General features: G+C 38.3%; 1 protein-coding gene across 2 annotated transcripts in view; it reads left to right on the top strand.

Annotated features, from left to right (window-relative positions):
- The first annotated feature begins 10,939 nt into the window (after positions 1–10,939).
- Positions 10,940–26,997, top strand: part of LOC107713379 (guanine nucleotide-binding protein G(z) subunit alpha) — a 46,561-nt gene continuing 30,503 nt past the window's right edge. The window contains exon 1 of one of the 2 annotated variants that reach the window (XM_016518871.1): positions 10,940–11,222. The gene's annotated coding sequence lies outside the window, so the exon portion shown is untranslated. Of the gene's footprint in view, positions 11,223–26,106; positions 26,232–26,997 lie in introns of those variants that run through there. The other variant, XM_016518873.1, reaches the window with a different exon arrangement.

Here is a 26,997-nt window from a genome sequence, read left to right as displayed (position 1 = left end):
TTTTTCATTTTACAATAGATTTAAATACAGATATACTCTTTTTTACACATATGGATGAATTATATTTTCCTTTTTTTTTTTTTTTTTTACCAATTTATGTATTATGCTCTGTTCATGCATATGGGTAATGTTAAATGTGATTTTTTAATAAGAAGGTAAATAGCAAGCTTCACATTTTTATTGATCATACAAGAGATGCCACAGATGATTTAGTCTTGTGTTTTTATTTTTTTATTTTTTCTTGTTTTTTTTTAGATAAGACATACACTGAACAAAATTATAAACACCCCCGATTAGGACGATGAGCATGCAGATGAGCTTCCCTGAGACGGTTTCTGACAGTTTGTGCAGAAATTCTTTGGTTATGCAAACCGATTGTTGCAGCAGCTGTCCGGGTGGCTGGTCTCAGACGATCTTGGAGGTGAAGATGCTGGATGTGGAGGTCCTGGGCTGGTGTGGTTACACGTGGTCTGCGGTTGTGAGGCCGGTTGGATGTACTGCCAAATTCTCTGAAACGCCTTTGGAGACGGCTTATGGTAGAGAAATTAACATTCTATTCACGGGCAACAGCTCTGGTGGACATTCCTGCAGTCAGTATGCCAATTGCACGCTCCCTCAAAACTTGTGACATCTGTGGCATTGTGCTGTGTGATAAAACTGCATATTTTAGAGTGGCCTTTTATTGTGGCCAGTTTAAGGCACACCTGTGCAATAATCATTCTGTCTAATCAGCATCTTGATATGCCTCACCTGTGAGGTGGATGGATTATCTTGGCAAAGGAGAAGTGCTCACTAACACAGATTTAGACAGATTTGTGAACAATATTTGAGAGAAATAGTCCTTTTGTGTACATAGAAAAAGTCTTAGATCTTTGAGTTCAGCTCATGAAAAATTGGGGCAAAAACAAAAGTGTTGCGTTTATAATTTTGTTCAGTGTACTTTATTTGCCAGTGTACAGGACAGTGTTTTCCTCTATGCTGTTAGATTTTAACCTACCGCATAATAATATTTTGTTTTGTTTTGTTCCAAATAATTTCTTAAATTCAGTTGGTTGCAGAATCTCTATTTGAAATTTCATGCTGATATATTAATATATTTTTTATACTAAACAGTCATTTTGGTTATTTGTTTCCATTGGTCAATAGTAACATGATTGCCGTTGTAATATATCAGGAACACAATTCAGTTATTTCAATCGAATAGCATTTTGGCATAGGTTCACAGGAAGTTTTTAACTTGAGTTTAGGTTTAGTTATGAGGCACTATTTGTGCCTCTGTGGCAGAGGCTATACTAAACAGATGGTGCACCAATTATGGCTCTCCTTTCCTGAAAATATTTTGTGCATTGGGTAAATTATCAGTGAATCAGTCAATAAGAGGCACAATGGCAATCTCCTGCTAATTCCAAAGCCAAACTACAGGAAAGGGCACACCATTGTTTTTTACTCAGTCCAGAAGCTCAAGTGAGTGTAAAAGAGCTCAACGGCAGGGTCTTTGTGTGTAAGGTATAAAGAGGAGTTAGATAAATCCCCCCGGGGGGCTTTAGCCTGGGATTACAAAAATCTGCAAGGAGCTGTTTTTCCCAGAGATTATTCCCAACCTGTCTTTGTAACCACAACAGTTGCTTAGAGAGAAGCTGCCCAGAGTCAGTGGACTATGATTCTTAGTTTTTTTTTCTCATCTGTATTCCTGCTGGGAGTATGGCCTTGAACTCCCACTGCACTTTTTATTTTACCAAGAACTGAAAAAAATTAATTTTATACATGTTCAGCATATATATATTTCAGTGTGAGTCTACAGGATTTTTTCAGCTGTTCTACCATCCCCCTGCTGAAAAGAAATCCAATGCAAACTGTATGATTTGAAATATCTTTGATATCAGTAGCGCAAACAGTTACACATCAAACCTCAAACCCTAAGTATTACAGTAACAATAGTAATTGTCACGGATGTGCCTACTGTGGCCTGTGGACTAGGAACGAGGAGACGAAGGAGCGCGGAGACGTAGGAGAATTCCAATAGACAGTCTTAAATATAATCCATACAGGGGAAACACAGGACAGGCAGGAACACACACGTAGCACATGGGGTTGATGTTTAACACTAGACGCTCGACACTGGGAAACACAGGGCTTAAGTACCAATGAACTAAATGAGGGACTAAATGGGACACAGCTGGAAACAAATGAACATAATGGGAACAGGAAAGACCAAATATGGACACAAGGAAACATGGGAGAAAACTGGGTCACGGGGAGAACATGGGGAGCAAAACCCAACACAGACAGTCCAGGGGTGTGACATTACCTCCCCCTCCCGGAAGGTGCGTCCACGCGCCTCATAACATCCAACGGGGGGGGGGCTCTGGAGGCCTCTAGGGACAGGCTTACACGGGATGGACAGCCTCCAGGGCAGTACCTGTTCCGGGACCCATGGTGGAGCAGGCAGCTCGTGGAGCCACGGCGGAGTAGGCAGACTAGGGAGCCATGGCGGAGCAGGCAGCTCGGGGAGCCATGGCGGAGCAGGCAGACTAGGGAGCCATGGCGGAGCAGCCAAACTAGGGAGCCATGGCGGAACAGGCAGTTCAGGAGGCCATGGTGGAGCAGACACGGCAGGAGGTTATGGCGGGGCAGGCAGACTAGGGAGCCATGGCGGAGCAGACAGTTCAGGGGGCCATGGCGGAGTGGCCTCCGTGGCCTTGGCCTCAGCACTCGGCCTGGCCTCTACGGCCGGAGCCCTATAGCCCCCCCAAAAAAAAATTCCTTGGGGGAACTTTCGGGTTCTGAGGCCCTCCGTGGGGAAAATGTGGGAACAGCGGCCCTCCTTGGGCTTGACTCGGGAACTGTGGTCCTTCCTGGGCCAGACGTGGGAACAGCGGCCCTCTCTGGGCCAGATGTGGGAACTAGAGCCCTATCTGGGCCAGACGTGGGAACTAGAGCCCTATCTGGGCTGGGCGTGGGAACAGGAGCCCTCTCTGGGCTTATTTTGGGAACAGAGTCTTTTTCTGGGCTGGACGTGGGAACCACAGCCCTCTCTGGGCTGAATGTGAGAGCAGGAGCCCTCTCTGGGTTTGACTGCGGAGCGGCCGGCGGGCTTGAGAATGCAGCTGCCGGGCTTGACAACAGAGTGGTCGGTGGGCTTGACGGAGAGCTGGTTCTGAATCAGGGCCGGACATTCTACAGACACCGGAGGATACCTTCCCTCCAGCTCAGTCCAGTGGTGTCTGGGAGGTCCATGGCATGATGGTAACTGGCCCCGATCCAGAACAACGAGTTAAGCGTGGCATCGGCTAACGCCGTCATCACGGCAAGCCCACAGAATTCCTGGGCGTAATCAACAAAGGGAAGAAAACAGGAGAAAACTGGGTTGCTGAAAATGTACTCCCCCTCAGGCCATTCAAGATGTAGATGAGTTTGTTTCTGCATTGGAAGAGATTTGGAGAAATTTAGCATTACATCACTTGCTCACTAATGGATCCTCTGCAGTGAATGTGTGCCAAACAACTGATAAAAACATCACAATAATTCACAAGTGATTCACAACACTCCAGTCCATCAATTAATGTCTTTTGATGTGGATAACTGCATGTTTGATGTTTTTATCAGCTGTTTGGACTCTCATTTTTGGGTGAACTATTCCTTTAAGTGGAACTAGAGAAGTCCTGCATTCATCAACACAGAAAAGTCCGTCGTTAAAAAAAAACACGCACAGATTAATTGTTCACAATAAGATCTATAATATGCATTTACAAAATAGATAGGGTGAATTTCCGTTTCATGCTAGCTTTAAAAAACTTTTTTTCTTTTTTCAAATTTTTTTTTCTAGTGCAAAAATACTGTGGACACATTGGTACAACTGTGTTGTACAGGCAAAGTGAAAGTGAGTAGGTGTTTAAGAAGAAAAGGAAGGTAATGTGTTAACTATGTGGCCTGCTTTCTAGGTCATAAATAGAATAGAGAGTGCACTTTTTCATATCATGACTTAAATAGTCAATTTCTTATATATATATTCATATTCTGGTTATGGTCAGTTAAACCTCACTGTACTGTTGATATAAAACAGATTCCTTTTAAACACACAACAAACTCAATATTGTGCTTAACTCACGAGATAAGATGTCTAGCTTTGCTAACTTCACTTCCCTTGAGTATAAAGTTTCTGTCCATGTCAAAAGGGCACCCTGGTTACCCGTCAGGGTGTGAGATATCACTGTGCGGGCAGTGGAAAGTCTGCATCCCCCAGACTCGCAAAGGATTTGAGACCAGTGCAAAACACAAACACAGCACCTGGCTGCTCCAACAGATGAATATTAAAGGGATGTTCTGGGTTCAATAGAAGTTAAACTAAATCAGCACTTGTGGTATAATCTTGATTAACACAAAAAATATTTTGACTAAAAATAATAACAACCCGTTTTCTCTGGAAGAAAAAAAAATTGAGGCACTTACAATGGAAGTTTTTGAAGGAGTGAAAGCAACTGAATGTAATTTTGAGTATCTTTGCGACTTTGGAGCCCCTTACAGTTAAGTGAGTGGAATATGGGTGGTCGTAATTACAGTGTATATGTCAGACTCTGTTCCGTGTTTTGTGTGTGTTTTGGTCCCCATGTGGGTCTATGCCTATATTTGGTCCTTCCCGTTCCTGTCCTTATCATTTGTTCCAGGTGTTCCCCGTTTAGTTCTATTGATCCCAGGTGTGTCTCGTCATCCCCTGGTCATGTCATGTGTATAAATAGTGTTCCCTGTCCTTAGGTCGGCGTCTGGTATTGTATATGTCAACCTCTCCTGCTACGTGTGTTTTCCTGGTTCCCTTGTGTTGGATGAATAAAGTCTCCTTGTTCCTCACTCCCTCACAGTAGCGAACGTGACAGTACACATGTGCATTTGTTGCTGCCGTAAAGTAAATCTGCCCTTTTTGCGAAATTTCGTGCCCCCCTTCACCAAAGTTGCTCAAGGGAAAGAAACCGAAGCCATTCGCCTTATTATAAGTCAGCGAAAGGTGACTCAGAATGATTTTTAAACTAAACTTTCAAGGTAAAAAAACTTATATACAGTTGCTTTACATCAGAAATGTGAAGATTATCATTTCATAAAAGCAATTGCATTATTTTATTGAAATGTGTATTATTCGCTCTCTATTAAGCTGCTCTCATCATTTTACTGTGGTTTTAAGGTTTTAGGTATTACATAGTCATGGTTTAGAAGTTGAAAAGTTGGAATTGGATTGAGCTTTACACTGAAAAGGTTAGTAAGCGTTTTTATATTTTTTTACCCCACACTTAAGTCATGTAAACATTCGTGTTGTTTACATCTTTGCGACTATTAAAACAGTGAATATTTTAGTGTTTACAGTTTGGTCGCATTCAGATCCTTTTGTAAGTGCCTCCTGCAGCGGTTCACTGAGAAAGTGCGGTTCACTGAGCTTCCTTTAAAATGAAATTAATCAAATCAATTAATCACAGAGGCTCTACATGTAGCATACATTACTTAAAAAGTTTCACTTAAAATCAGGGGTGTGAAGTAACGAATTACAAATACTCACGTTACAGTAATTAAGTAGTTTTTATCAGTAATTGTACTTTTTTGAGTAGTTTAAAATTGTGTACTTTTACTTTTACTTGAGTACATTTTAAGTGATGTATCGGTACTTTTACTCCGCTATTTTCCTCCGTTTGTGGTCGTTACATGCTTATTTTAATTTAATTTTTATCCATCAACGTGATTGGATAGAGAGTAATAGGTCTCGTGACTTTCGTCAAATCAAATTGTGCATAGAAAACTTTAGTGACGTAGACATGTGGGGGGGTGTTAGAACGAGCCGTTTTAGGTAGGCGTGGTTGACCAATTTTAAAATTAGCCGAAAATGTACTCCTCCTAAGGCCATCCAAGATGTAGATGAGTTTGTTTCTTCATCGTAACAGATTTGGAGAAATTTGGCATTACATCACTTGCTCACCAGTGGATCCTCTGCAGTGAATGGGTGCCGTCAGAATGAGAGTCCAAACAGCTGATAAAAAAACATCACATTAATCCACAAGTAATCCATTCCACTCAGTCCATCAATGAATGTCTTGTAAAGTTAAAAAGCTGTGATAGTAAGAAACAAAATGAGATTTTTATCAGCTGTTTAGACTCTCAGTATTCTGACGGCACCCGTTCACTGCAGAGGATTCATTGGTTCATTCAGTGATGTAATGCTAAATTTCTCCAAATCTGTTTCCATGAAGAAACAAACTCATCTACATATTGGATGGCCTGAGGGAACATGCACAGATTAATCATTCACAATAAGATTTATAATATGCATTGACAAAATAGAGTGAATATTCAATTCATGTCAGCTTTAAAAAAAAAACTTTTTTTTGTTGCACTTTGTAGTGCAACAATACTATAGACACTATAGACAAATTGAAAGTGAGTAGGTGGTTAAGAAGAAAAGAAGGGTAATGTGTTTACTATGTGGCATGCTATCTAGGTCATAAATGGAAGGGAGAGTGCACTTTTTTTGTATCATGACTTAAATAATGAATTTCTTTATAACCCGCTGACAATACGAGAACTAATGAACCTCATCTGAATCAACAGGCAACACTGGACATCCATACCCATTAGTACACTTGCACCGCTCGCTCTCAATCTGGTTTAAGCGTTAAATGGGAAAAAAAACAGTGTTTACGGTATCGCTATTAGTTGCTGAAATAGCAGAAAGAGATGGAGGAGATATAAGCTCATCTAGGTGGTTGACTATCAGATGCTATACTTCCTGTGCACAGCTGGGGCGCACCTATGCTCATGCACTCTTACTGATTCAAAGAACCTGATTACAGTTCTCATGCACCTGCAAAACCAAGAGGCATTTGTCAAAAAGAAAAAAAAAAGGAACATATATGCAAGAAAATAATTTCTCAAAAAAGTTTGTTACTTCTACTAAAACACCTGTGCGAAACTGAGGGGAAATGATACACTAAAAATCACCTTGGGAACAGTTAGCGGCTCAGAAAAGTGAAGTTAGTGCTGAGAATATATATTTTTATTTATATAATATTCTGGTCAGTTCAGCTCTGTGACAGGAAAAATTTGGCCCATAAATGTGCCTCGGTAAAACCTCGCTGTACTGTAGATATAAAACAGATCCCTTTTAAACACACAACAAACCCAATACTGTGCTTAACTCACGAGATAAGATGTCTGGCTTTGCTAACTTCACGTCCTGTGAGTATAAAGTTACTGTCCATGTCAAATGGGCACCCTGGTTACCCGTCAGGGTGTGAGATATCACTGTGCAGGCAGTGGAAAGTCTGCATCCCCCAGACTCGCAAAGGATTTGAGACCAGTGCAAAACACAAACACAGCACCTGGCTGCTCCAACAGATGAATATTAAAGGGATGTTCTGGGTTCAATAGAAGTTAAACTAAATCAGCACTTGTGGTATAATCTTGATTAACACAAAAAATATTTTGACTAAAAATAATAACAACCCGTTTTCTCTGGAAGAAAAAAAAATTGAGGCACTTACAATGGAAGTTTTTGAAGGAGTGAAAGCAACTGAATGTAATTTTGAGTATCTTTGCGACTTTGGAGCCCCTTACAGTTAAGTGAGTGGAATATGGGTGGTCGTAATTACAGTGTATATGTCAGACTCTGTTCCGTGTTTTGTGTGTGTTTTGGTCCCCATGTGGGTCTATGCCTATATTTGGTCCTTCCCGTTCCTGTCCTTATCATTTGTTCCAGGTGTTCCCCGTTTAGTTCTATTGATCCCAGGTGTGTCTCGTCATCCCCTCGTCATGTCATGTGTATAAATAGTGTTCCCTGTCCTTAGGTCGGCGTCTGGTATTGTATATGTCAACCTCTCCTGCTACGTGTGTTTTCCTGGTTCCCTTGTGTTGGATGAATAAAGTCTCCTTGTTCCTCACTCCCTCACAGTAGCGAACGTGACAGTACACATGTGCATTTGTTGCTGCCGTAAAGTAAATCTGCCCTTTTTGCGAAATTTCGTGCCCCCCTTCACCAAAGTTGCTCAAGGGAAAGAAACCGAAGCCATTCGCCTTATTATAAGTCAGCGAAAGGTGACTCAGAATGATTTTTAAACTAAACTTTCAAGGTAAAAAAACTTATATACAGTTGCTTTACATCAGAAATGTGAAGATTATCATTTCATAAAAGCAATTGCATTATTTTATTGAAATGTGTATTATTCGCTCTCTATTAAGCTGCTCTCATCATTTTACTGTGGTTTTAAGGTTTTAGGTATTACATAGTCATGGTTTAGAAGTTGAAAAGTTGGAATTGGATTGAGCTTTACACTGAAAAGGTTAGTAAGCGTTTTTATATTTTTTTACCCCACACTTAAGTCATGTAAACATTCGTGTTGTTTACATCCTTGCGACTATTAAAACAGTGAATATTTTAGTGTTTACAGTTTGGTCGCATTCAGTTCCTTTTGTAAGTGCCTCCTGCAGCGGTTCACTGAGAAAGTGCGGTTCACTGAGCTTCCTTTAAAATGAAATTAATCAAATCAATTAATCACAGAGGCTCTACATGTAGCATACATTACTTAAAAAGTTTCACTTAAAATCAGGGGTGTGAAGTAACGAATTACAAATACTCACGTTACAGTAATTAAGTAGTTTTTATCAGTAATTGTACTTTTTTGAGTAGTTTAAAATTGTGTACTTTTACTTTTACTTGAGTACATTTTAAGTGATGTATCGGTACTTTTACTCCGCTATTTTCCTCCGTTTGTGGTCGTTACATGCTTATTTTAATTGTATTTTTATCCATCAACGTGATTGGATAGAGAGTAATAGTTCTCGTGACTTTCGTCAAATATAATTGTGCATAGAAAACTTTAACCGTCAACTGTTTATCATAGGGGCCAGGACAATTTTTAATATAACTCCGATTGGATTCGTCTGAAAGAAGAAAGTCACATACACCTAGGATGCTTTGAGGGTGAGTAAAACACAGGCTAATTTTCATTTTTGGGTGAACTAACCCTTTAAGAGGCCCTTAGGCACTGTCATTATGGTTGCACAAATATAATTTTAATCCCACACAAACTGATCATGAGATGTTCATGCGCATGCAAAATATCTCACCAGTCTCCACCAAAACCTTGTTTACAACATATCCTACATTTTTCAGTAACTTGGTTTTTAATATTTTTTCTTGTAACAAGTATGTCTTTATGTGCTTATCTTGCACCTGATAGACTTTGTGATTTCCAATATCTGGACCTCTAAGTTTCACAAATTGATATCGACATATTGACACACTGACGTAGATCATTTTTATTTTATTTTATTTTTATACAAAGCATACATGCAATGCTTTAGAATTTGGCCAAGATTAGGCAATCAGAGGAGAAGGAAAGGTAGGAGGCAGGAGAACTTCAAAAAAGGTTTATGTACTGTATGTTTATGTTAACACATTTTTATGCAAATTTGTCTCAACGATATTTCATATTTCTATTTCCTGTTTCCTTCTAATTAATTATCCGTTGAAATCACATTGCTGTCGTCTGGCGATGGAATGATATGTTTAACAGCTTAATGCAAGGAGGTCTTTTTTTTTTACATCATGTGAAATGTAACAGGGCAGCAGCACAATCTGATAGGATCAGTTGTGAGAGTTTGTTCATTACTCATCCACTGATGCTCACACATGACCTAAGACCACAGATCAGTCCCTGCCATAGTCACCTACAAAAGAGTCTAAAAAAAGACCACCATGTAGGTTGAGAATATATGAGAATAGTTGCATGTGCACCCAGCTATCACTTGTCGGATTGTACAATACACTGTCAGAGAAAAAAAAAAAACTTTTGGGGGTACAACAGCTTGTCACTGGGACAGTAACCCTGAAGGGACAACCTTGTACCTTATCTAAAAGGTGCATTTTAGCACCTTAAAATAAGTAGAAATATGTACCATTATGGTGCTACAATGAACCTTTTAGGGGTACAAATATGACCCATTAAGGGCACTGCCCCAGTGTCAAGTTGTTGTACTCCTAAAGGTATGATTTTTGGCAGTCACTTATCATGTCACACTAAGCCTACTGATTCCTCCTTACGGCAAAAGAAATCTTTAGACTGCCGAAATTTCCCAAAATTGTACAATGCTTAAGCTGAAATGTACTTCAAAAGACAAGGATTGCTTGCACCTTGCTGTTCCCTTCACCTCTCTGAATGTTTAATGCAACAAAACATGTACATGTTAATGTCGTGAAGTGTTGTTTGGGATGCAAAGCACAAACGCACTGGATGTGGTCCTCAGCTGCCTGGGGTGAGGCAGAATCTTTTTGCCTCAACAGGGGGCGGGAGGTGAGAGGTGGGAGGGGAGCATGCTCCAATCACCCATGAGCCACTGCTGGATATTTTATTTGTCAGCACATCTATTCGTACAAGCAGGGGACCAATGGCTGCAGAGGAAGTGTTCCCTCTGTCACAGAAACAGTTGGCACAGAAGCAACATATTACAGCATTATCCAACCCCCTCCTGATCCCTTGCCATCATCTCCTCCCTCCCCTTTAACTCCCTCCTTTGCCTCTATCTCTCGTTGTTTTTTTTAAATCATTTTCCTGCAAGCTCTTTCAGCTATCAATGAAATCGCAACCACCCCTGCTGTGGACCAACTCTTGCAGCTGGCTGAGTGAATCAGCGGGGCTGCAGAACATCTGCCATATCTTGCAATCACACAGATAAACCTCCTTATTCTCTATTCATACCCGTCATTCTTTGCGATACGGCTTGTATTTTCTTCTCCAGAGATCTCTTGGCACCCTATTCTGCTTTCTCTTTTTCCTCAGGATTTAAGCCTACTAGCTGTTTTCCCTTCTCTTCTTTTCTATGCCCACTGACTCCTCCCTCCATTGCTCTCATACTCCCTCACTCACTCACTCACTCACGAACACAAGCACACATACATGCACGCACGCACACACACATACACAAACCCTCCTCCCCCATCGCTGCAGTGTCTCTTAACTGCCTTGGAGCTAACAAGAGGGGAAATAGCACACCGACAATTATAAGAGGAGGAGAGAGCACGACACAACGAAAGAGTGCCAGTGAATGAGTGCATGTGTGAGAGGAGAATCAGGCGGATCTGAGGATGTTGGCGATTCAGGTCTAAGGGGACGGATCGCACGCTCCCTCTGCCTCCCAAGCGAATGTTTGTCTGCAGTGTTGCTGGTGAATGGACGGCAAGCGGTAAAACGGTAAGGAAGCCTTTCCCTTTTTTTTCAGTCTTCTTTCCACACACCCTTATTCCTGTTGTTACACCAAGGCTAGCTTCTCTGGTAGTGTCCTTGGGTTTGTTTTTGGCTTGGGAAGGTGAACATGAGCGTGTTTAGCACTTGGGTATTTTCCTCCATCTCGGTGAGGTGATGCTCAGGATTGATGCTAAAGCAGCCCTCCTTAGCCCTGGATTGGCTAACGAGTGTATGATTGAGGACTAAACATCTCTGATATCTTGCCCACGTACTGTACCTAGTGATGCGGCTTGTGCAATGTTAAACAGTCACATATTATTGAATCTCAAACAGGGAAGAAGTACACTAGGTATAGTGTGTTAATGCCACGCTCTGTTGGCTGGTGAATATAGAGAGAGCTGACTAAGGTGCACACCCCATGGAGAGACAGGGCTGCTGTTTCTGCTGGCAGTGTACCGAAAGCCCCATGTCGATATTCTTCTTTCGGCCATACTCCTGCCGATCTTTGACTCCCACGGCTCCACGTTAACCAACAACACGTTCGCTCCCCATCGATCACGTCGATGTGTGTTCCAGAGCTGAGTTTGTGGTCCCCCCATAGGCAGGCCCCTTCCTTTCCCTTCCCCAGTAAGTGTCATTTGAAGCATTTTTGCCCTAACTAAAATTCCTAGGATTGTTATTAGGGCAACGAGGACGGCGTAGCCTGGTGACAGGGTTGTGCGTGCATGTGCGAGGGAACCTGCGCAGGGAGGGGTTAGGTGGCTGGAGTGGGGGGTACAATGGTGGAGAGATAGTAGGGGCAGAGGGGCGGAGGTTGATGCGGTACACAGAATGAAAGGAGAGAGAAAGATAAAATATATCCTGCGAGAATCCGCCAAAAGCAAAAGAATGGATTCACAGGAAGGCCCACGAACCCATTCCAAATGTAATCTCATTAAAGTCTCAGTTGTTTCTCCTAGATGGCAAAGAAATGAAAGGGAAAGCGAATTGCCTCTCTTGTGAGAGAGTGTGGTTCTCTAGAGTAAAAGACTCTAATGTCCTGCGCTTATACTCTATCAAGTTTCTCAGCAGCGTCTCCGACTGTGCTCCGATTTGCCTAAATGCTAGTCAGAAGTTACAATATGAACTCAAAAATTTCACCTCAACCTCAACAATAGTCACATTTGTGTCTACACTCTTAAAAATAACGGTTCCAAAAGGGAAATTTTACACCGATGCCATACAAGAACCATTTTGGGTTCCCCAAAGAACCTTTCAGTGAACAGTTACTAAAATAATTATTTTTTTCTTAGCATTAAAACATTTTATCTAAAGAAAATTTTTCAACTATAAAGAACCTTTATGCATTGGTAAGGTTCCATGCAACCTTACAGATTCCAATAAAGAACCTTTATTTTTAAGAGTGTATTTTTGTTTTTCCAAAGGCATTTTAGAAGAAACATCTGAGACAAAGTTAATACTTCAATGAAACATAACTGAGAACTCCCGAGATATTACAGAGCAGTATAAGTTTGTTAAGGTTGGCGAACAGTTACGCTAACCGAGTTCACTTCATTACAGCATAGCGGCACCAGTGTTGCTCAATCGAGTGCTAATACAGTAAAGATGCTTTTACTCACAAAGACAGGAAAACACATGCTATGCGCCCCCCCAACCCCAACCAAACCAAACTGCAGGATGATTGTGCAACATCAGCTAAGCACCAGTTAATATTTCTATATCCTGTGTTGTCGTCTGATATGATGGCCGTTATGGGAGGCTTACCCTCATTTTAATATTGCTCCTCATTTGCTTATAAGAATGCAAGGATAATCATGGACGTCAAAACACAGGCATCACTGTCAGTGATATTCAAACTCTATAAACGTCAACAACAAAATGATCACAATGAAAGCTAGACTCGAATGATGATGGTTAAAAATAAACTTCACAGCTTAACTCGCTAGGCTTTGTTTTCCATGTAGCTCATTTAACTGAACCAAAATCGTGCCGTAAACAAAACCGTCTAAACCACTGAACGTCAGATTGTTATGCATTTGGGTCATGTTTTAAAAGTACCTGAGCTTGCTGCTATGATAGCAAAGCATGCATGCATACAGATTTGATGTTAATTTATATTTTACAGAAGAGAGTCATTACATTTATTATTTAGTATGTTTCTGTCACTGAAGATGTGCTGAATTCAGATTGTGTTTCATTTGTGGGGTCGTCCTACATGAGTCTGATGGAGACTAAAAAATTCTGTTCATGCTAATAAGAGTACGCTAGTAAAACAAAAACGGGATGCTTGAAAATAATGGGGAGAAATTTTTTTTTGTCAAAGTTCAACAATGATAGGAACATTCTTAAAAGATAGATTCCTAAATATACACATGCTACTTTCGGAGTGAATGCTTGAACGATCATAACTGGATCATAACAGTAATTAGTTTTATTTATTATTCCTGGTGTATTGTTTGTGGCTCCTGACTGTTTTTTGCAGAAAGATGTGTGACATTTTTAAAGGTTTGTGGATTAGCCAGATCTTTAATAGTGCTAAAAAGGAATGGTGATATTTTTACAGCTCAAATGTGTGGCATATTACAAGCATGCTACTAAAAAGTATACTAATGGCACTAAATTACACCTTTTTTTTTTATACATAACTTTGCACTTTACTTTCAGAATTTACCCTCATGCTGTTCTAAATTATGAGTATTTCTTCTTTGAAACAAAATATTGTTCTGGTCGCTATTTTACATCCACTTACAATGACGGGACTGAATCATTCAAACTGTTTTTTTAGGATTAACTGATTCATAAGATCTGACTCAATGGAGTCATTCATGATTCAGACATCAGTACTACTTCAAAGCTGTAAAGGCGTCAGATAACAAATCAAACGGACCATTATAACTGCACTTTTCTGGCACTTTTGCTTTTTTGAGGTTTCAGTCACCATTTATCGTAATTTCAGGAAAAAAGAGACTAGTACAATATTTGAAATGTTTCCTTTTGTGTTCTGTGGGGGGGAAAAAACTACTTAAATGGGTTTGGAATGACATGAAGGTTCAGACTGATCATTGCAAACTGATCAGAGCCTTTAAGTGTTATCAAATTGAAAAAATGCAGCATGCATATTGTGCAAGATTTGTCTTCTGACATAGATTGGCTGGAATTGGAGTATTCGGTGAAGTCAACTGAAAGGGCTTTTCTCAGTGAGAGCATGGAATATCCAACACTCTGACAAGTTTGGGGTCAGGAGGTGACCAGGCCCTTGTTTTATGGAAACACATGTGAGAGAGGCCCTTTGTTGAATTGAAACAAGTCATTAGTTATATCCAAGTGGTTCATTTGTAAGAAACACTGTGGAATTCTATATGATATAGGTCACATCCTAGTCTTAAGTTGGTTCTGTTAAGGTTTAAATATGTGTTAGATTTAAAGTAAAACCAGCTCAAACGGTCTGGGAGAAAAGTTGCTACTGAATGTTGCCATAAGTGGAAAAGGCTTGCATTCATGTTACTGTGAACTATAAACAAACAGGACATTTTTAAGAAATAAATTCCTATCTGAACACTGGACAATGCCATTCCCATCTGAAGCCCAATATTCTTAATCATACATGATAAACAATGTATTCAATATTTTTACTTTTAAAAAACAAAATTTTCACATACAACTATTTATCTATACCAGATTTGTATATTTTCCGAAGAAAATGTGAACTATGTTTATGGAAAACTATGTTCTGGTTGGTTACTTACTGTCACAAGTCAAAAGACTTAAGAAAACTATAGAAACTTAGCATTTTCACTGACCTTCTAACCTTCTCATTCATGCCAAGTTTGTGTCTGTATCACCTTTACATGTTTGCTTCTTGCACCTTTATGCGTGTTCATTTACAAAGCAAAGTGATTTGGCATAAAAGCACTGTTGTCATGTCATTCTGTCAGCAGAATGAAATGGATCCGACTGTTAATTCTGCAGTCAAGATCACATTTCTCCTGATGGATCGACTCAGCACTGGCTTTTGTGTACAGTTGTTATCAGCAGTTTGTTCCACGGTAGTTTTGCATATAACACAGAATGGTTTCAGAATACTGTGTTGAGGTGACCAGAAGGAAGTATGTTCGAGAACTGAACTGAAATGAATAATTTGGCTTTTGAAAACAATGGTCTATTGGACTTTACCTGCAGTAGATATACAACATATTCTGTTTTATTCTTATATATAAGAATATTAACATGAAAACAATGAAAAATATTTCCAATGCATTTATTAATTATAGTTAGTTACAACATTTACTAATACATTATTAAAATCAAAAGTTGTATCTGTTTATATTATTTAATTGACCTCAGATGAACAGTTGTATTTTTATTTTATACTAACGCTGACAAAGGTTAGTAAGTACTGTAACAAATATTTTGATAATTGTTAGTTAATGCTGTTAATGCACAAACTAATGTTAACTAATGATATCTTATTGTAAAGTGCATGTATTTGTACTCGTGTAATTTTTTTTCTCACATTTCAAACAGTGTGAGAGCAGCGTGACATGCTGTATTATACAAATATTTTAATACTTTTTATTAAATAATTATTTTTCATTATTATACATTTTCAAGACTTTAGGTTTTATGCCCTCATTAAGTGAGAAACTACACAGAATATTTGTATTTTTATTAAAATGTATTTGTCATAGTGTACAACTATTATGTTAACTGAAAGAAACAATGTAATTAAAAATTACTCTTTTTGAATTAAAACAATATATTTTTTGTTAAATACCCATATTATTTAATGTATTATAATAATAATAATAATAATTATTATTATTATCATCAATATATAAAGCATATTAAATAAAAAATGTATTATGTAAATATTACTCTTAAAGAAGTATTTTTGTTTCACTATATCACCAAATGGAACTGCAAAAATAATGATTATTTCAAACAGGTTTCCTGAACACTCCCCCTTCTACCACTTTTTGGACAAAGAGATAGTCCCGCCACAAACTCACTCCATTGGTTGAGCCAGTGTTGGAACATTGGACTGGTCGATCTTTACACTTTTTTAAGGGAAATCAATATACAAATGCCCTACTTTTAGTCGTCTCTACATATTAAACTGGAATCGGTGAAAGTATTTAAACATCAACAAAATTTACTAGAAAAATGGAAACTCATTTGCAAATGATAGGCACGTTTTTCATGTTTTGAAACTAAAGGTGTAAAGGTGAATGAGTTGGATGAGCAATTTGTGACATTCATTGGTCAAGCTTGGCTGCATGCGACGTCTGGCTCTATCACTCGGAAATGGCGCTTGGCAGGAAGAGGAGTCACATACTCATATCTAGGTCAGCAGGTATGGGAGAGACTCAGAGGTGTTTGCATCTTTTTGTGCACACACGCCACCAGGGGAAGTGGTTTTAGGAGCTTTAACAATGCCTGGAATAAAAAAACCTCCCATAATACCGTAATGCATCATAATGACATATTCGATTGTAAAATCCAGCATATCGACTGGCTCATCCGCTATTTATTTAGATTAAGTTATACGCATGCAGTCATTTAATCACATTTTCTGCATACGTGAACCTCAACCAACTTCAGTAATGACATAAAGCTGATTTTAATGTATCAGACAGAGTTTGATGAGCTGAGAGGTATTTTCATACAGATTATACTATTAGGGATTATGTCATTTAGGAATGGATTGAGAAACCCTGATGTAAAGTATTGACATCACACCCAATAGGAAAGAGATCACAATCCTCATGAAAATATTGAATATTTGCTGCTTCATAATATGTATATATATATATATATATATATATATTCCCTGAGAAAAAGACATGGGATACACAATATATTTGTATTATATTTATTGGTTGATATTACGGATTAAAAAAATATGTATATTTACACACATATAATTTTATTTATTTTTTGCAATATATATATATATATATATATATATAGTTGGGTATAAGTTGCTGAAAGGTCAGGAAGGAGCTAGGAAGGATCAGTACAACAGGGTAATTTCCAGATGCAACTTGTTTATTGCGAGATGCCACCAACCAGTACAAGTTAAGTGTGAAAATTCAAGGAGAAAAAATAAATAAATAAACAAAATAACAAAAACAACAAACAAACACTGAAACTACAAAGCACACACACACACACACAAAAGTTGTAAGCATGCAGCCAAACCTACAATAATCAAATCACTTGCAGGGGCACTTCTTGCAATCAATGAACATACTGAATCTGACATCAGACATGCACTGCAAGTCCATCAGTTGCAGCTTTCTTCCCCTCTAACTACAAACACACTGATTAAATAGGCAATTTTCCCACCACACATTATTAGAATGAACCATTTTCATGTTTTAGCATATATCGTCACATACATCTCACAGAACACATCTTCCAAACAGAAATACAAACAAGAAATATATATGACCCAAACATAAATACCAAACAAAAACACTTCTTATACACAACATAACCACACTCTAACAGACTCATCCAACCGATGTGTTATCTCAGCTCCCAGCACCTCCATTTAGAAAATGGAATGATTGTAAACATACCGAAGAGTTCCGGCTACGCGCGCTACCGGTGCACTCGAGGCACATACTAGAGCTGACAGGTAAGAATGGACTACGCATTCACGATAACTACCTTTCAAAAATAAATTACACAATAAAGTACTTTGAAACACACATTGTCTTTGTTGTTATTGCCTCTACAATGGATAATAGTCACTGAAATAAAGCAACACTTACATTCCTCTGACCCACTGAATGATGTTTATAATGTTCGTAGTCTTTGGGGCATAATCCATACACATTTCAACATTTCATCTACACATACTTTAAATCATTACATCTTTACAGCCACAACACAACATAGCCGTACATTAAACTGGCGCTTTGGTGATGACGTCATCATCCTGACCGTCATCACACACACACACACACATATATATATATAAGCAATATCACACTCGTAGCTGTGCGATATGGCTGTGTATCAGCACGGCTGTGATTCGGCCGCAGGTAATCACAGCTTGCCGATATACAGCCATATCGCATGGCTACAAGTGTGATATTGCGTTTATACAACAGTTCAACGGCACGAGTGTGTAAATACATAAGAAACAACGGAGTGTCTTTACATATCCTCTTTTGTGCAGAACTACTTTCTTCCGCCACGGATTCAAATCTCAGTTTGACAGTTTAACAGCTGAGCCCAAGCACCTCCGTTACTAATTCAAAAACGTCACTTTAGAACTAGTAACGAAGGAACGTTAAGATGCTTCATTGAAAGCTTATTTTATTACTGTATTAAAAGCTCACTGTATTATGTAGAGTCGAGTATTATGAGAGAGAGATGGACTGAGTGAATGTGATTACCTGCATCTGATACAGCATTCATTCTTCAGCTCAATCTCATATTCACAATAAAACATTAGTTTGAATGTCTGCTGAGGAAGCCCATATCTTTGTCGTACTATCCATTCATCGGTTAAGGGTGATTTCCGATGACAGCGCTGCTCACTGCATTTGTTGGCTGCATCTTACAAGGTGTTGTTGAAAGTAAAAATAACTTCCTTGTTTACAATCCTGTTTCAGTCTCTTTCAATATAAAAGTCTTTACTGCGGACTCACTCATAAAAACATCACTTGTCGCCATCTAATGGCAGAATAATGTAACTAAAATCACTATCATGAACACAAACACTGTTTCCCAATTCTAACACTAATATTAAATATTACTATTATTTATATGAAATATTATTTATTGAATAAAAATATTTAATAAACAACATCAGCCATCATAAAAGCTGCAATTCAGTCAAAAGTACAAAGGCAGCGCTCTGATATACAGCATTAAATTTACCTAAAATATAACATGATAAGATTTTGTCCTCAGCCAAAACTATTTGCTCTGGAACAAATAATAGATTTGAGATTTTGCCCTCAGCCCAAACTATTTGCTCTGTAACAAATAGATTAATGAGACCAAAGACTGCCCATTAGAATTACCCAAAAGAATTATATCTCATGTTTAACCACTAAAGAGACATCAGAGCCAGCGGCAAATTCCAGAAGATCTGGCCGAGGTGAGGCTGCTCTCTGCGGGTTCATGAGCGCTGAACGGCCGCTGACGCCTGGAGCTCACATCTCCGAAAACATACAAATTTTCAAATAGACGTGTCGCACTCCTCTCAGCCAATCAGATTCGAGGACCAGAAAGAACTGTAATATATATATATATATATATATATATATACATATACATATTCATTTATTTATATGTGTGTGTGTGTGTAATTTGAGACAAAGTTGATGCTTAAATGAATTATAACTTCATTACTTCTTCATTACAACTTCCCCCAGACTATGAAAAAGCACCTCTGCGCGATGCAATTTTTCTTCTGGTTTTTCTGAGAAACATCCTACAGTATTCGTGTGTGAGTGACCGAGCATAGATGAGCTAAGAGGGTCCTCTTTTCTGTTCTCATTATGCACAGAGCATCATTGTATTCATCTGCATGGCCATAACAGCGGTCATATGACTGAGGGAGAGGTGGAGGGGTGCCACCACCCCATGAGCTCTCCTTCAGTCATATGACCGCTGTTACGGCCATGCAGACGAACACATATGAACACATATACTGCTATAGTTATGTTTTGAGCATAGGGGAGTGTTCCAGGTTCAATAAAAGTTAAAGACCACATGAAATTGCTTAATGTCTTATGTTTTCTTACTGGTGTTGACATATTTCCTATTAAAACAGGATGTTGTGGTGGGACTTGTCAAACAGCTCGTCTCATTGGGCTTGAGTAAAGTCTCAGCGGTGAAACATGACTTGCTGCTTGCTAGTCGTTGCATGTGGTATTGGGGGAGGGACATTTACATTCTAGAAAGCTGTTAATTAGATAAAAATCTGTGAAGCGAAAGAGGAGCCATCAATATGTTTCTCTGGTTTACCAGAGAAAGATTTTAAAGTCGGCATCAATTGGAAATTCGCCCTTTCGTTTTCTAAATGCATTTTATTGATCTTATTGATCTGATGTGTGTGTGTGTGTGTTTTTTTTTAATGTTTTGACCCTGTAAGTTTAGTAATTTTTAATCAAAAAGTCGATCTTCTAGTGACGTTTGCCAGACTTCTCCAATCATTTTTGTCTGCTTTAATCCAGCCCCTTTCTTATAGTCAGCTGCAAACAAATCTGCCTCAATCCAGTCAACAACTGATGGGTTGTATCAAGTTACCGTCCCATATTTTTATTTTTTTTTGATAATCCATTTCAATCATATGTACATATATATAGAACATAGAAGAAAATAGCTGTTGCTACTTCCATTATGTCACAATTTTAAATCTTAAATCTACATTTCAGTAATCTTGTGTGAATTCCATTTCATGTATATATTGTAAATTTTTGCAGGCAAAATCTTGTCATTTTAATCAGCTTGTTAAGTCATGACGTATAAGCGTTCCAATAATACAGTTTCCGGGTCCAAGCAGCTAATTGTTTCAAGTGAAAATTTCAGTAGCCATTTATGAGCAGTATTCATCCTGTATCACACCTTTAAGCTTTTTTTAACGTTATTAAAAACTCACAGTGTAGCTTATGCAACAGTCTCCAGGCTCGTAGTGTCCCGGACATTACATTTTTAACAATTCAGAAAATAATAATTACTGTCTGGCCAACTGAGATTTCAGTACGGAGAAAAAGGTTAGGATCAAGGTTTTTCTGTAATACTACATTATTATGTATGTATTATGTATATTAGCCACGTTAGGAATATTCCTATTCTATCTATAGCACACCTGTACATACAATTTATTCTTTTTTTGTGGTTTATATTTATGCATGTGTATTTTATTCACATCTTATTTTTATTATCTGTGTGTTGTTGTTGTCTCCGTGTACTGGAAGCTTGTGACACTATAACAAATTCCTTGTATGTGCAAACATACTTGGCAATAAAGCTCTTTCTGATTCTGATTCTGATTCTGATGTCACATGGACTATTTAAAAGATGTCCTTACTATGTTTCTGGGCCTTGAACGTGTCAGTTCCGTTGCTGTCTATGCAGGGTCAGAAAGCTCTCAGATTTCATCAAAAATATCCTAATTTGTGTTCTGAAGATGAACGAAGGTCTTACGGGTTTGGAATGACATGAGTGTGAGTAATTAATGACAGAATTTTCATTTTTGGGTGAACTAACCCTTTAACAAACAGATAGAAATTCGAGCAGTCTGGAATTTTGTGTGAGGGCAAAACATTTCACCACAGATTTTGCAAAGGGTTCAAGTTGGTCACGCAGATACGCCATGTTGACCACAGAAAGCTGCTTGGTTTGACAGTGACTTCTGTGTGAGCAGTACTTTGCTACACTATTGACAATTGACAATGGACCTTTTTTGTCTGCAAAATTTTGCTAATGTTACCGCACTTTTAGATCAGTATCACTGTCAGCCACTACTGTCAAAATATTGATTGCTCAACAGCACATGTGGTGTAATATTGTTGTTACAGAAAATTATTTATTGGCAAAATGGGTGTATGTTAACTAGCATGGATAGAGCTAGTATTGCACATAGCTTCAAAGTCAGGCATGTCTGATAACCCTTCATAAGCATCATTCTGTCCAGTTTGTGACGATACTTGCCCTCATGGACTGTGTTTACAGTGAATAGTGAAATCACACCCCAGCTAAGTGCAGCAACTAGTGCTAGCGCAGAGATAAACCCACCCCTCACCCCCTTCAGAAATCTGCTGTGCCTCAAAACGGCTCATATCTTATCAGAGCCTGAATTTGAACATTACACACAACTAAAGCAGCGCTCATAGACAGATTAGCGACACGTAGCTCTTGAGCTTGATCAGATCTCTTTTGCATTTCTTTTTATTTGACAGCAGCTGCGGTTAAAAGGTTGTGGACAAATGCAGACTGTTAGGCTAAGAACTTGAAGTCCAACCAATGGTTTGTACACCATTTCCCCTTCTTCAATCTGGTTTCCCATTAGCAACTCAGTTCTCACATGTATATAGAAACATTCACAGTAGTACACAGACATGTATTGTCAGGGCAAGCAGGCCATGTGACTGCAAACAACAGTTTTAATAGGGGCCAGGCCATGCCCCTACCTCTCATATGACTGTTTATGATGAAAACAGATCTGCTATACAGTCGCCCACCATCAACGCCGGCCCCAGCCAAATCAAAAGTCCTCTGTTTTGGGGCTGCTATTGACTGAAACACTGCCACTCATTGTTTCTCCTGATGTTTGCACTGTGGTACAACAAAGCCGTGTCCTTTGAGCAAGACATCTAGGGTCGGTTTTGGGCCATGAGCGTACAAAGCCTTGGACAAATGTGATTGTTTGAAGCTCGAATCATGTGATGCCCTCACTCATTTCCAATGCATACGGTCCCTTCATCCAGATGTGATGAAACGCATATGCCTGGAACACACTGAACTTCATAAACATGGTAAATATGTTACTTTACACAATGCTTCACTCTGTTTCGTATTTTCCGTAGTGCGCATAAATATAAAGACTTTGGCCAGGGGCCAAAATTAACATTCAATGAATGCCAAGAGAGCATAAAATGCTTATGGCAAGTAAATAAAAGTTGCTTGCAAGTTATAAGCATTGTGACTAGCTTGTACAATATGCTACAAATGCAACCCAATCTCATTAGAAAACATAACAATTTAACGAGGTAGAGATTTCATATGAATTCATACCATGTGATTTGTATGGAAATGTATGATTAGAAAATGTATGATAGGAATTGTATAGAAAATGTATGGTAAGCATCACTATCAACGCCGGCCCCAGCCAAATCAAAAGTTCTGTTTTGGGACTGCAATTGACTGAAACACTACCAGTGGGGCATGGCTGTACAAAAATGTATGAACGAGACTGTAAGAATACACATGATTTAGCCACCAATTAGCCAAATGTAAAATAGTTACGAATTTACATGATAAATATGCTACTTTCAAAAACACTCCTTTTTGTGTTTTCCGTAGTGCGCATAAATATAAAGACTTTGGCCAGGAACCAAAAAGAACATTCACAGAGTGTCAAAAGAGAGCAAAAATGCTTTTGGGAAATAGATAAAAGTTACTTGCAAGTTAGCTGCATGTTTATTATGCTGCGAGTGCAACCCGATCTCTTTATAAAACATAAAAAAATTTACGAGGTGGAGATTTTGTATGAATTTGTACGATTTTTCGGGGGAAAAAAAACATGATTTCTCCCCCCTAAACCTGACCGCAGTGGTGCGTAAGAAGATTGTATGAAATCGTAAGAATTCATACGAATTAATATACCTTTTTCACAGACAGTGATGCCATCTTTCCACTGTAGTTAAATCTTTTAAAATCTTTTTTTGTTGTTGTTGTTGTTTGTTTTTATAAAAAAAAACGACAAAATATGTTATTTAATAAAAGTGTGGCAAAAGTGCTTAAACCCCACTGAGGACTAGGTTTAGGGGTAGACCCCCATGCGTATGTTTGTTTTTTCTAAAAACCATGTTTCCATAAAAATCACATCATATAAATTCATACGAAGTTGCCACCTCGTAAAATAGTTACGTTTTCTCTTGAGATCGGGTTGCACTTGCAGCATAATATACAAGCTTGTTACCATGCAGATAACTTGCAAGTAACTTTTGTTTGAGGCTAAAAGGTTCTTGCTTTGTGGCCCCTGGACTTGAAAGTGGAGTAGCTTTGCTTATATATAGACACATAACTAAATTAGACTTCAATGAAGCTCAGTGGTTTATTGAGATCCCGTGACTTCAGTCAAAGAGATAAGAGGAAAAAGTCTGACCTTGACTGATTTAGTAATTAATCATAATGCAGAACGGCTACATCCTGATAACCCGCTGCCGTGTCTCCGCATTTATCCTCATAAAGCTTTGTCTCACTTCTTCACCTCAAGCTCTTTGCCAGTCTTCACAACCTGTCATAATTAAAATCTTCTAAGCGCTATTACTTACATTAAAAGGCCTCTATCTCTTTGTCTCCCTGATTCAGAACTCGGGTTGGACGTGACTCAAGTCTAAGCACTTGTCCCTCAGTAGGCCTAGAATCCTGTCGTAGCAAAAAAGAAAGGAAATTAAGCGGAAGCACGTGATTGAAAGTGCATAAAGAGACATGATAATAGGTTGTACTGGTAACCCACCAGGGCTGGTCTTGAAGGCATAGTTCATTCTAAAATCACAATTCTGTTATCATTTTCTCACCCTCATGTCATTCCAAACCTGAATGTTTTTTTTTTATTGTTCATAGAGCACGAAAGGAGAAATTTAGCAGAGTGTTCATGCTGCTCTTTTACATACAATAAAAGTGAATGGGGACCAAGAACTGTCACGGTCATAAAATGACAAAAAAGCATGATAAAAGTTGTTATTGACTGGTAATCTTCTCTGTTGCTGCTCTCAGATTCACATATATTATCGCATCAAGATGTATTACAGCAAATTTGACATCAATAATGGGAAGTATTCGAAACGCACAAAATCGAGCCTGTACATGACATGTGGCTTGGGAATTTGTTTCCTTGACTTATTATATTGTTCCCTTGTTTTATCACATTCTAACTAAATTAAAACAAGGTAATGAATTAGTACAACAAGGCCATGATTTACTTAAAATGTGGCAACAAGTTAATATTTCGTGGAAATTATTTCATAAAAACAGGGCAAATTAATAAAACATGGCCACAAATGAATTAGTCGTGGAACCAATTTAATAAAAACGAGGGGAACAAATGAATAAAATGTATTAAGTCATAGAACCGATTTAATAAAAACAAGGGAGCAAATGAATAAAAAGTGGCCAGGAATTAAAATATCAATGAAATGATTTAATAAAAAAAGGGGAACAAATGAATAAAACGTGGCCACAAATGAATAAGTCATGGAAACAATTTAATAAAAACTAGGGTAAAAATGAATAAAACCTGGCCATGAATTACTAGTCGTGGGATCTACTTCTTATAGCCACAGTATTTATTTTATTTTATTTTATTTTTTGTCATATTGCAGGGCTCTGTAGATTTGTGAACAATTTCAAAGAAAAATATTTTGAGTGACTACGGAGTTAAATTTTTTTCTTTTCCCCACACAAATCCTATGGTCTGCACTTAAAGTACTTTTATGGTGCTTATTTTATTTTATTTATTTATTTTATTTTGTTGTTGTTGTCATTTTTGGACTTTTGACAGTTCCTTGTCACCATTCACTTTCACTGAATGGAAAAAAGACGCATTCAGCCTAACATCTCCTTCTGTGGTATACCAAAGAAAACCACAACATAATGGTGAGTACATGATGACAGATTGTTCATTTTTGGACGAACTATTCCTTCAACAAATGTAAACAATGCTATTTGGGCCATGTCGGATGTCTTGCATAATGCAAGGCTTTAAATGCAGCGTGCTGGATATCTAGTCTGAACTACATCTAACTTGTTTCTGATGTAGGCAGGTTCCTGTACACCACCAAATGAGTCAGAACCCCAGAAAGACCACGCTGATTCCTGTCTGAGCTGGAACACTGTACGTTAGCCATCCTGTCCATAATCTATCTCATACCGTCTTGTGGCAGCTGTCAGTACCAGAGGCGCAATCCTGTCACAGTGGTACTCTGAGCCATGTTTGACATCGTGGATGAGCATGGTTTGCCGTTTGATGTTGTGAGATGAAATGAAAACCTTCCCCTGTTCGGCAATCTGTGTCTCAAATCTCAGAATATTCTCAGAAAAACCCAAAGACTTAAATCTCGCTTCCATCTGATGTTGTTTCAGTTTTTGTCATTTCGATTTTACCGGTTTGGTTTATCCTTTTTCGGTCATTGATAGCTCTGTGTTAACATGTTTCAGAATCTTTCAAACCAGTGATTATTAGCATATGGGAAGCTGACGTTAAAGTCACCAGAAGAACTTCCTGACTAAACAAGACTGACACGATTACTTTCCAGGAAAATTGTGAGTATTTGAATCATTTGTAGATTTATTAAACAGTCATGTGTGGTGGACTTGAGCAGGCAAATTTCCGGTATAAATTCCTGTAACATTTGATGTTTAGAAGGTTTCTGGGTTAATGGAACATCATTTACTTATGCAACCAAGACTATTATTTTGTTGGTTTATACTAGCATATTGTTTTTTTAAAGTTAGTTTTTAATATATCAAAATGTCATCTAGTTTGAGGTTTTTAAATGTTTGCGCTTTTATATTGCTTCAGAGATAACTCCAGCAATACAGACATAAACATATTGAGTAGATTTATTTGTAAACTAAACTAAACATAGTGATTGCAACACAAAGAATACAAAATGTCCACTCTTATTTTTAATAGTAAAACTAATAAAAAAAATCTTTCTATAAAAAAAATTTATCTTTCTAAAAAAAAAACTTCTTTTCACATTGCTAGTTAGTAAATCTTACAAATACAATTATAAAAAAAGTAATCAGTAAAAACAGCAAGTGTGTGCCGGTATCAATGTTCAGCTTTCTTTTAACTGAGATGAGTGGTTCCTTAAACAGCTCTCCCTTGTATCATCATATCAAGTAATGAAAATTAATTTGACTGAAAAATGACTGAAGTGGCGTTTCCTGAGTGGTTGAGTTGTGTACTTTGTGATTAGTCCATCTATTTCCATCAGTTCGGCCCATTCAGGCTGATTAGCGGGCCAGTTTCAAGCATGATAAGGGGTAATTAGCCAAACACAGCAACTTTTTTTTGGGGGGG

The sequence above is a fragment of the Sinocyclocheilus rhinocerous genome, unplaced genomic scaffold (assembly GCF_001515625.1).
Source record: "Sinocyclocheilus rhinocerous isolate Xijiao unplaced genomic scaffold, SAMN03320098_v1.1 scaffold688, whole genome shotgun sequence".
Classification (NCBI taxonomy): Eukaryota; Metazoa; Chordata; class Actinopteri; order Cypriniformes; family Cyprinidae; genus Sinocyclocheilus; species Sinocyclocheilus rhinocerous.
This window is presented reverse-complemented; position numbering and strand designations above follow the sequence as displayed.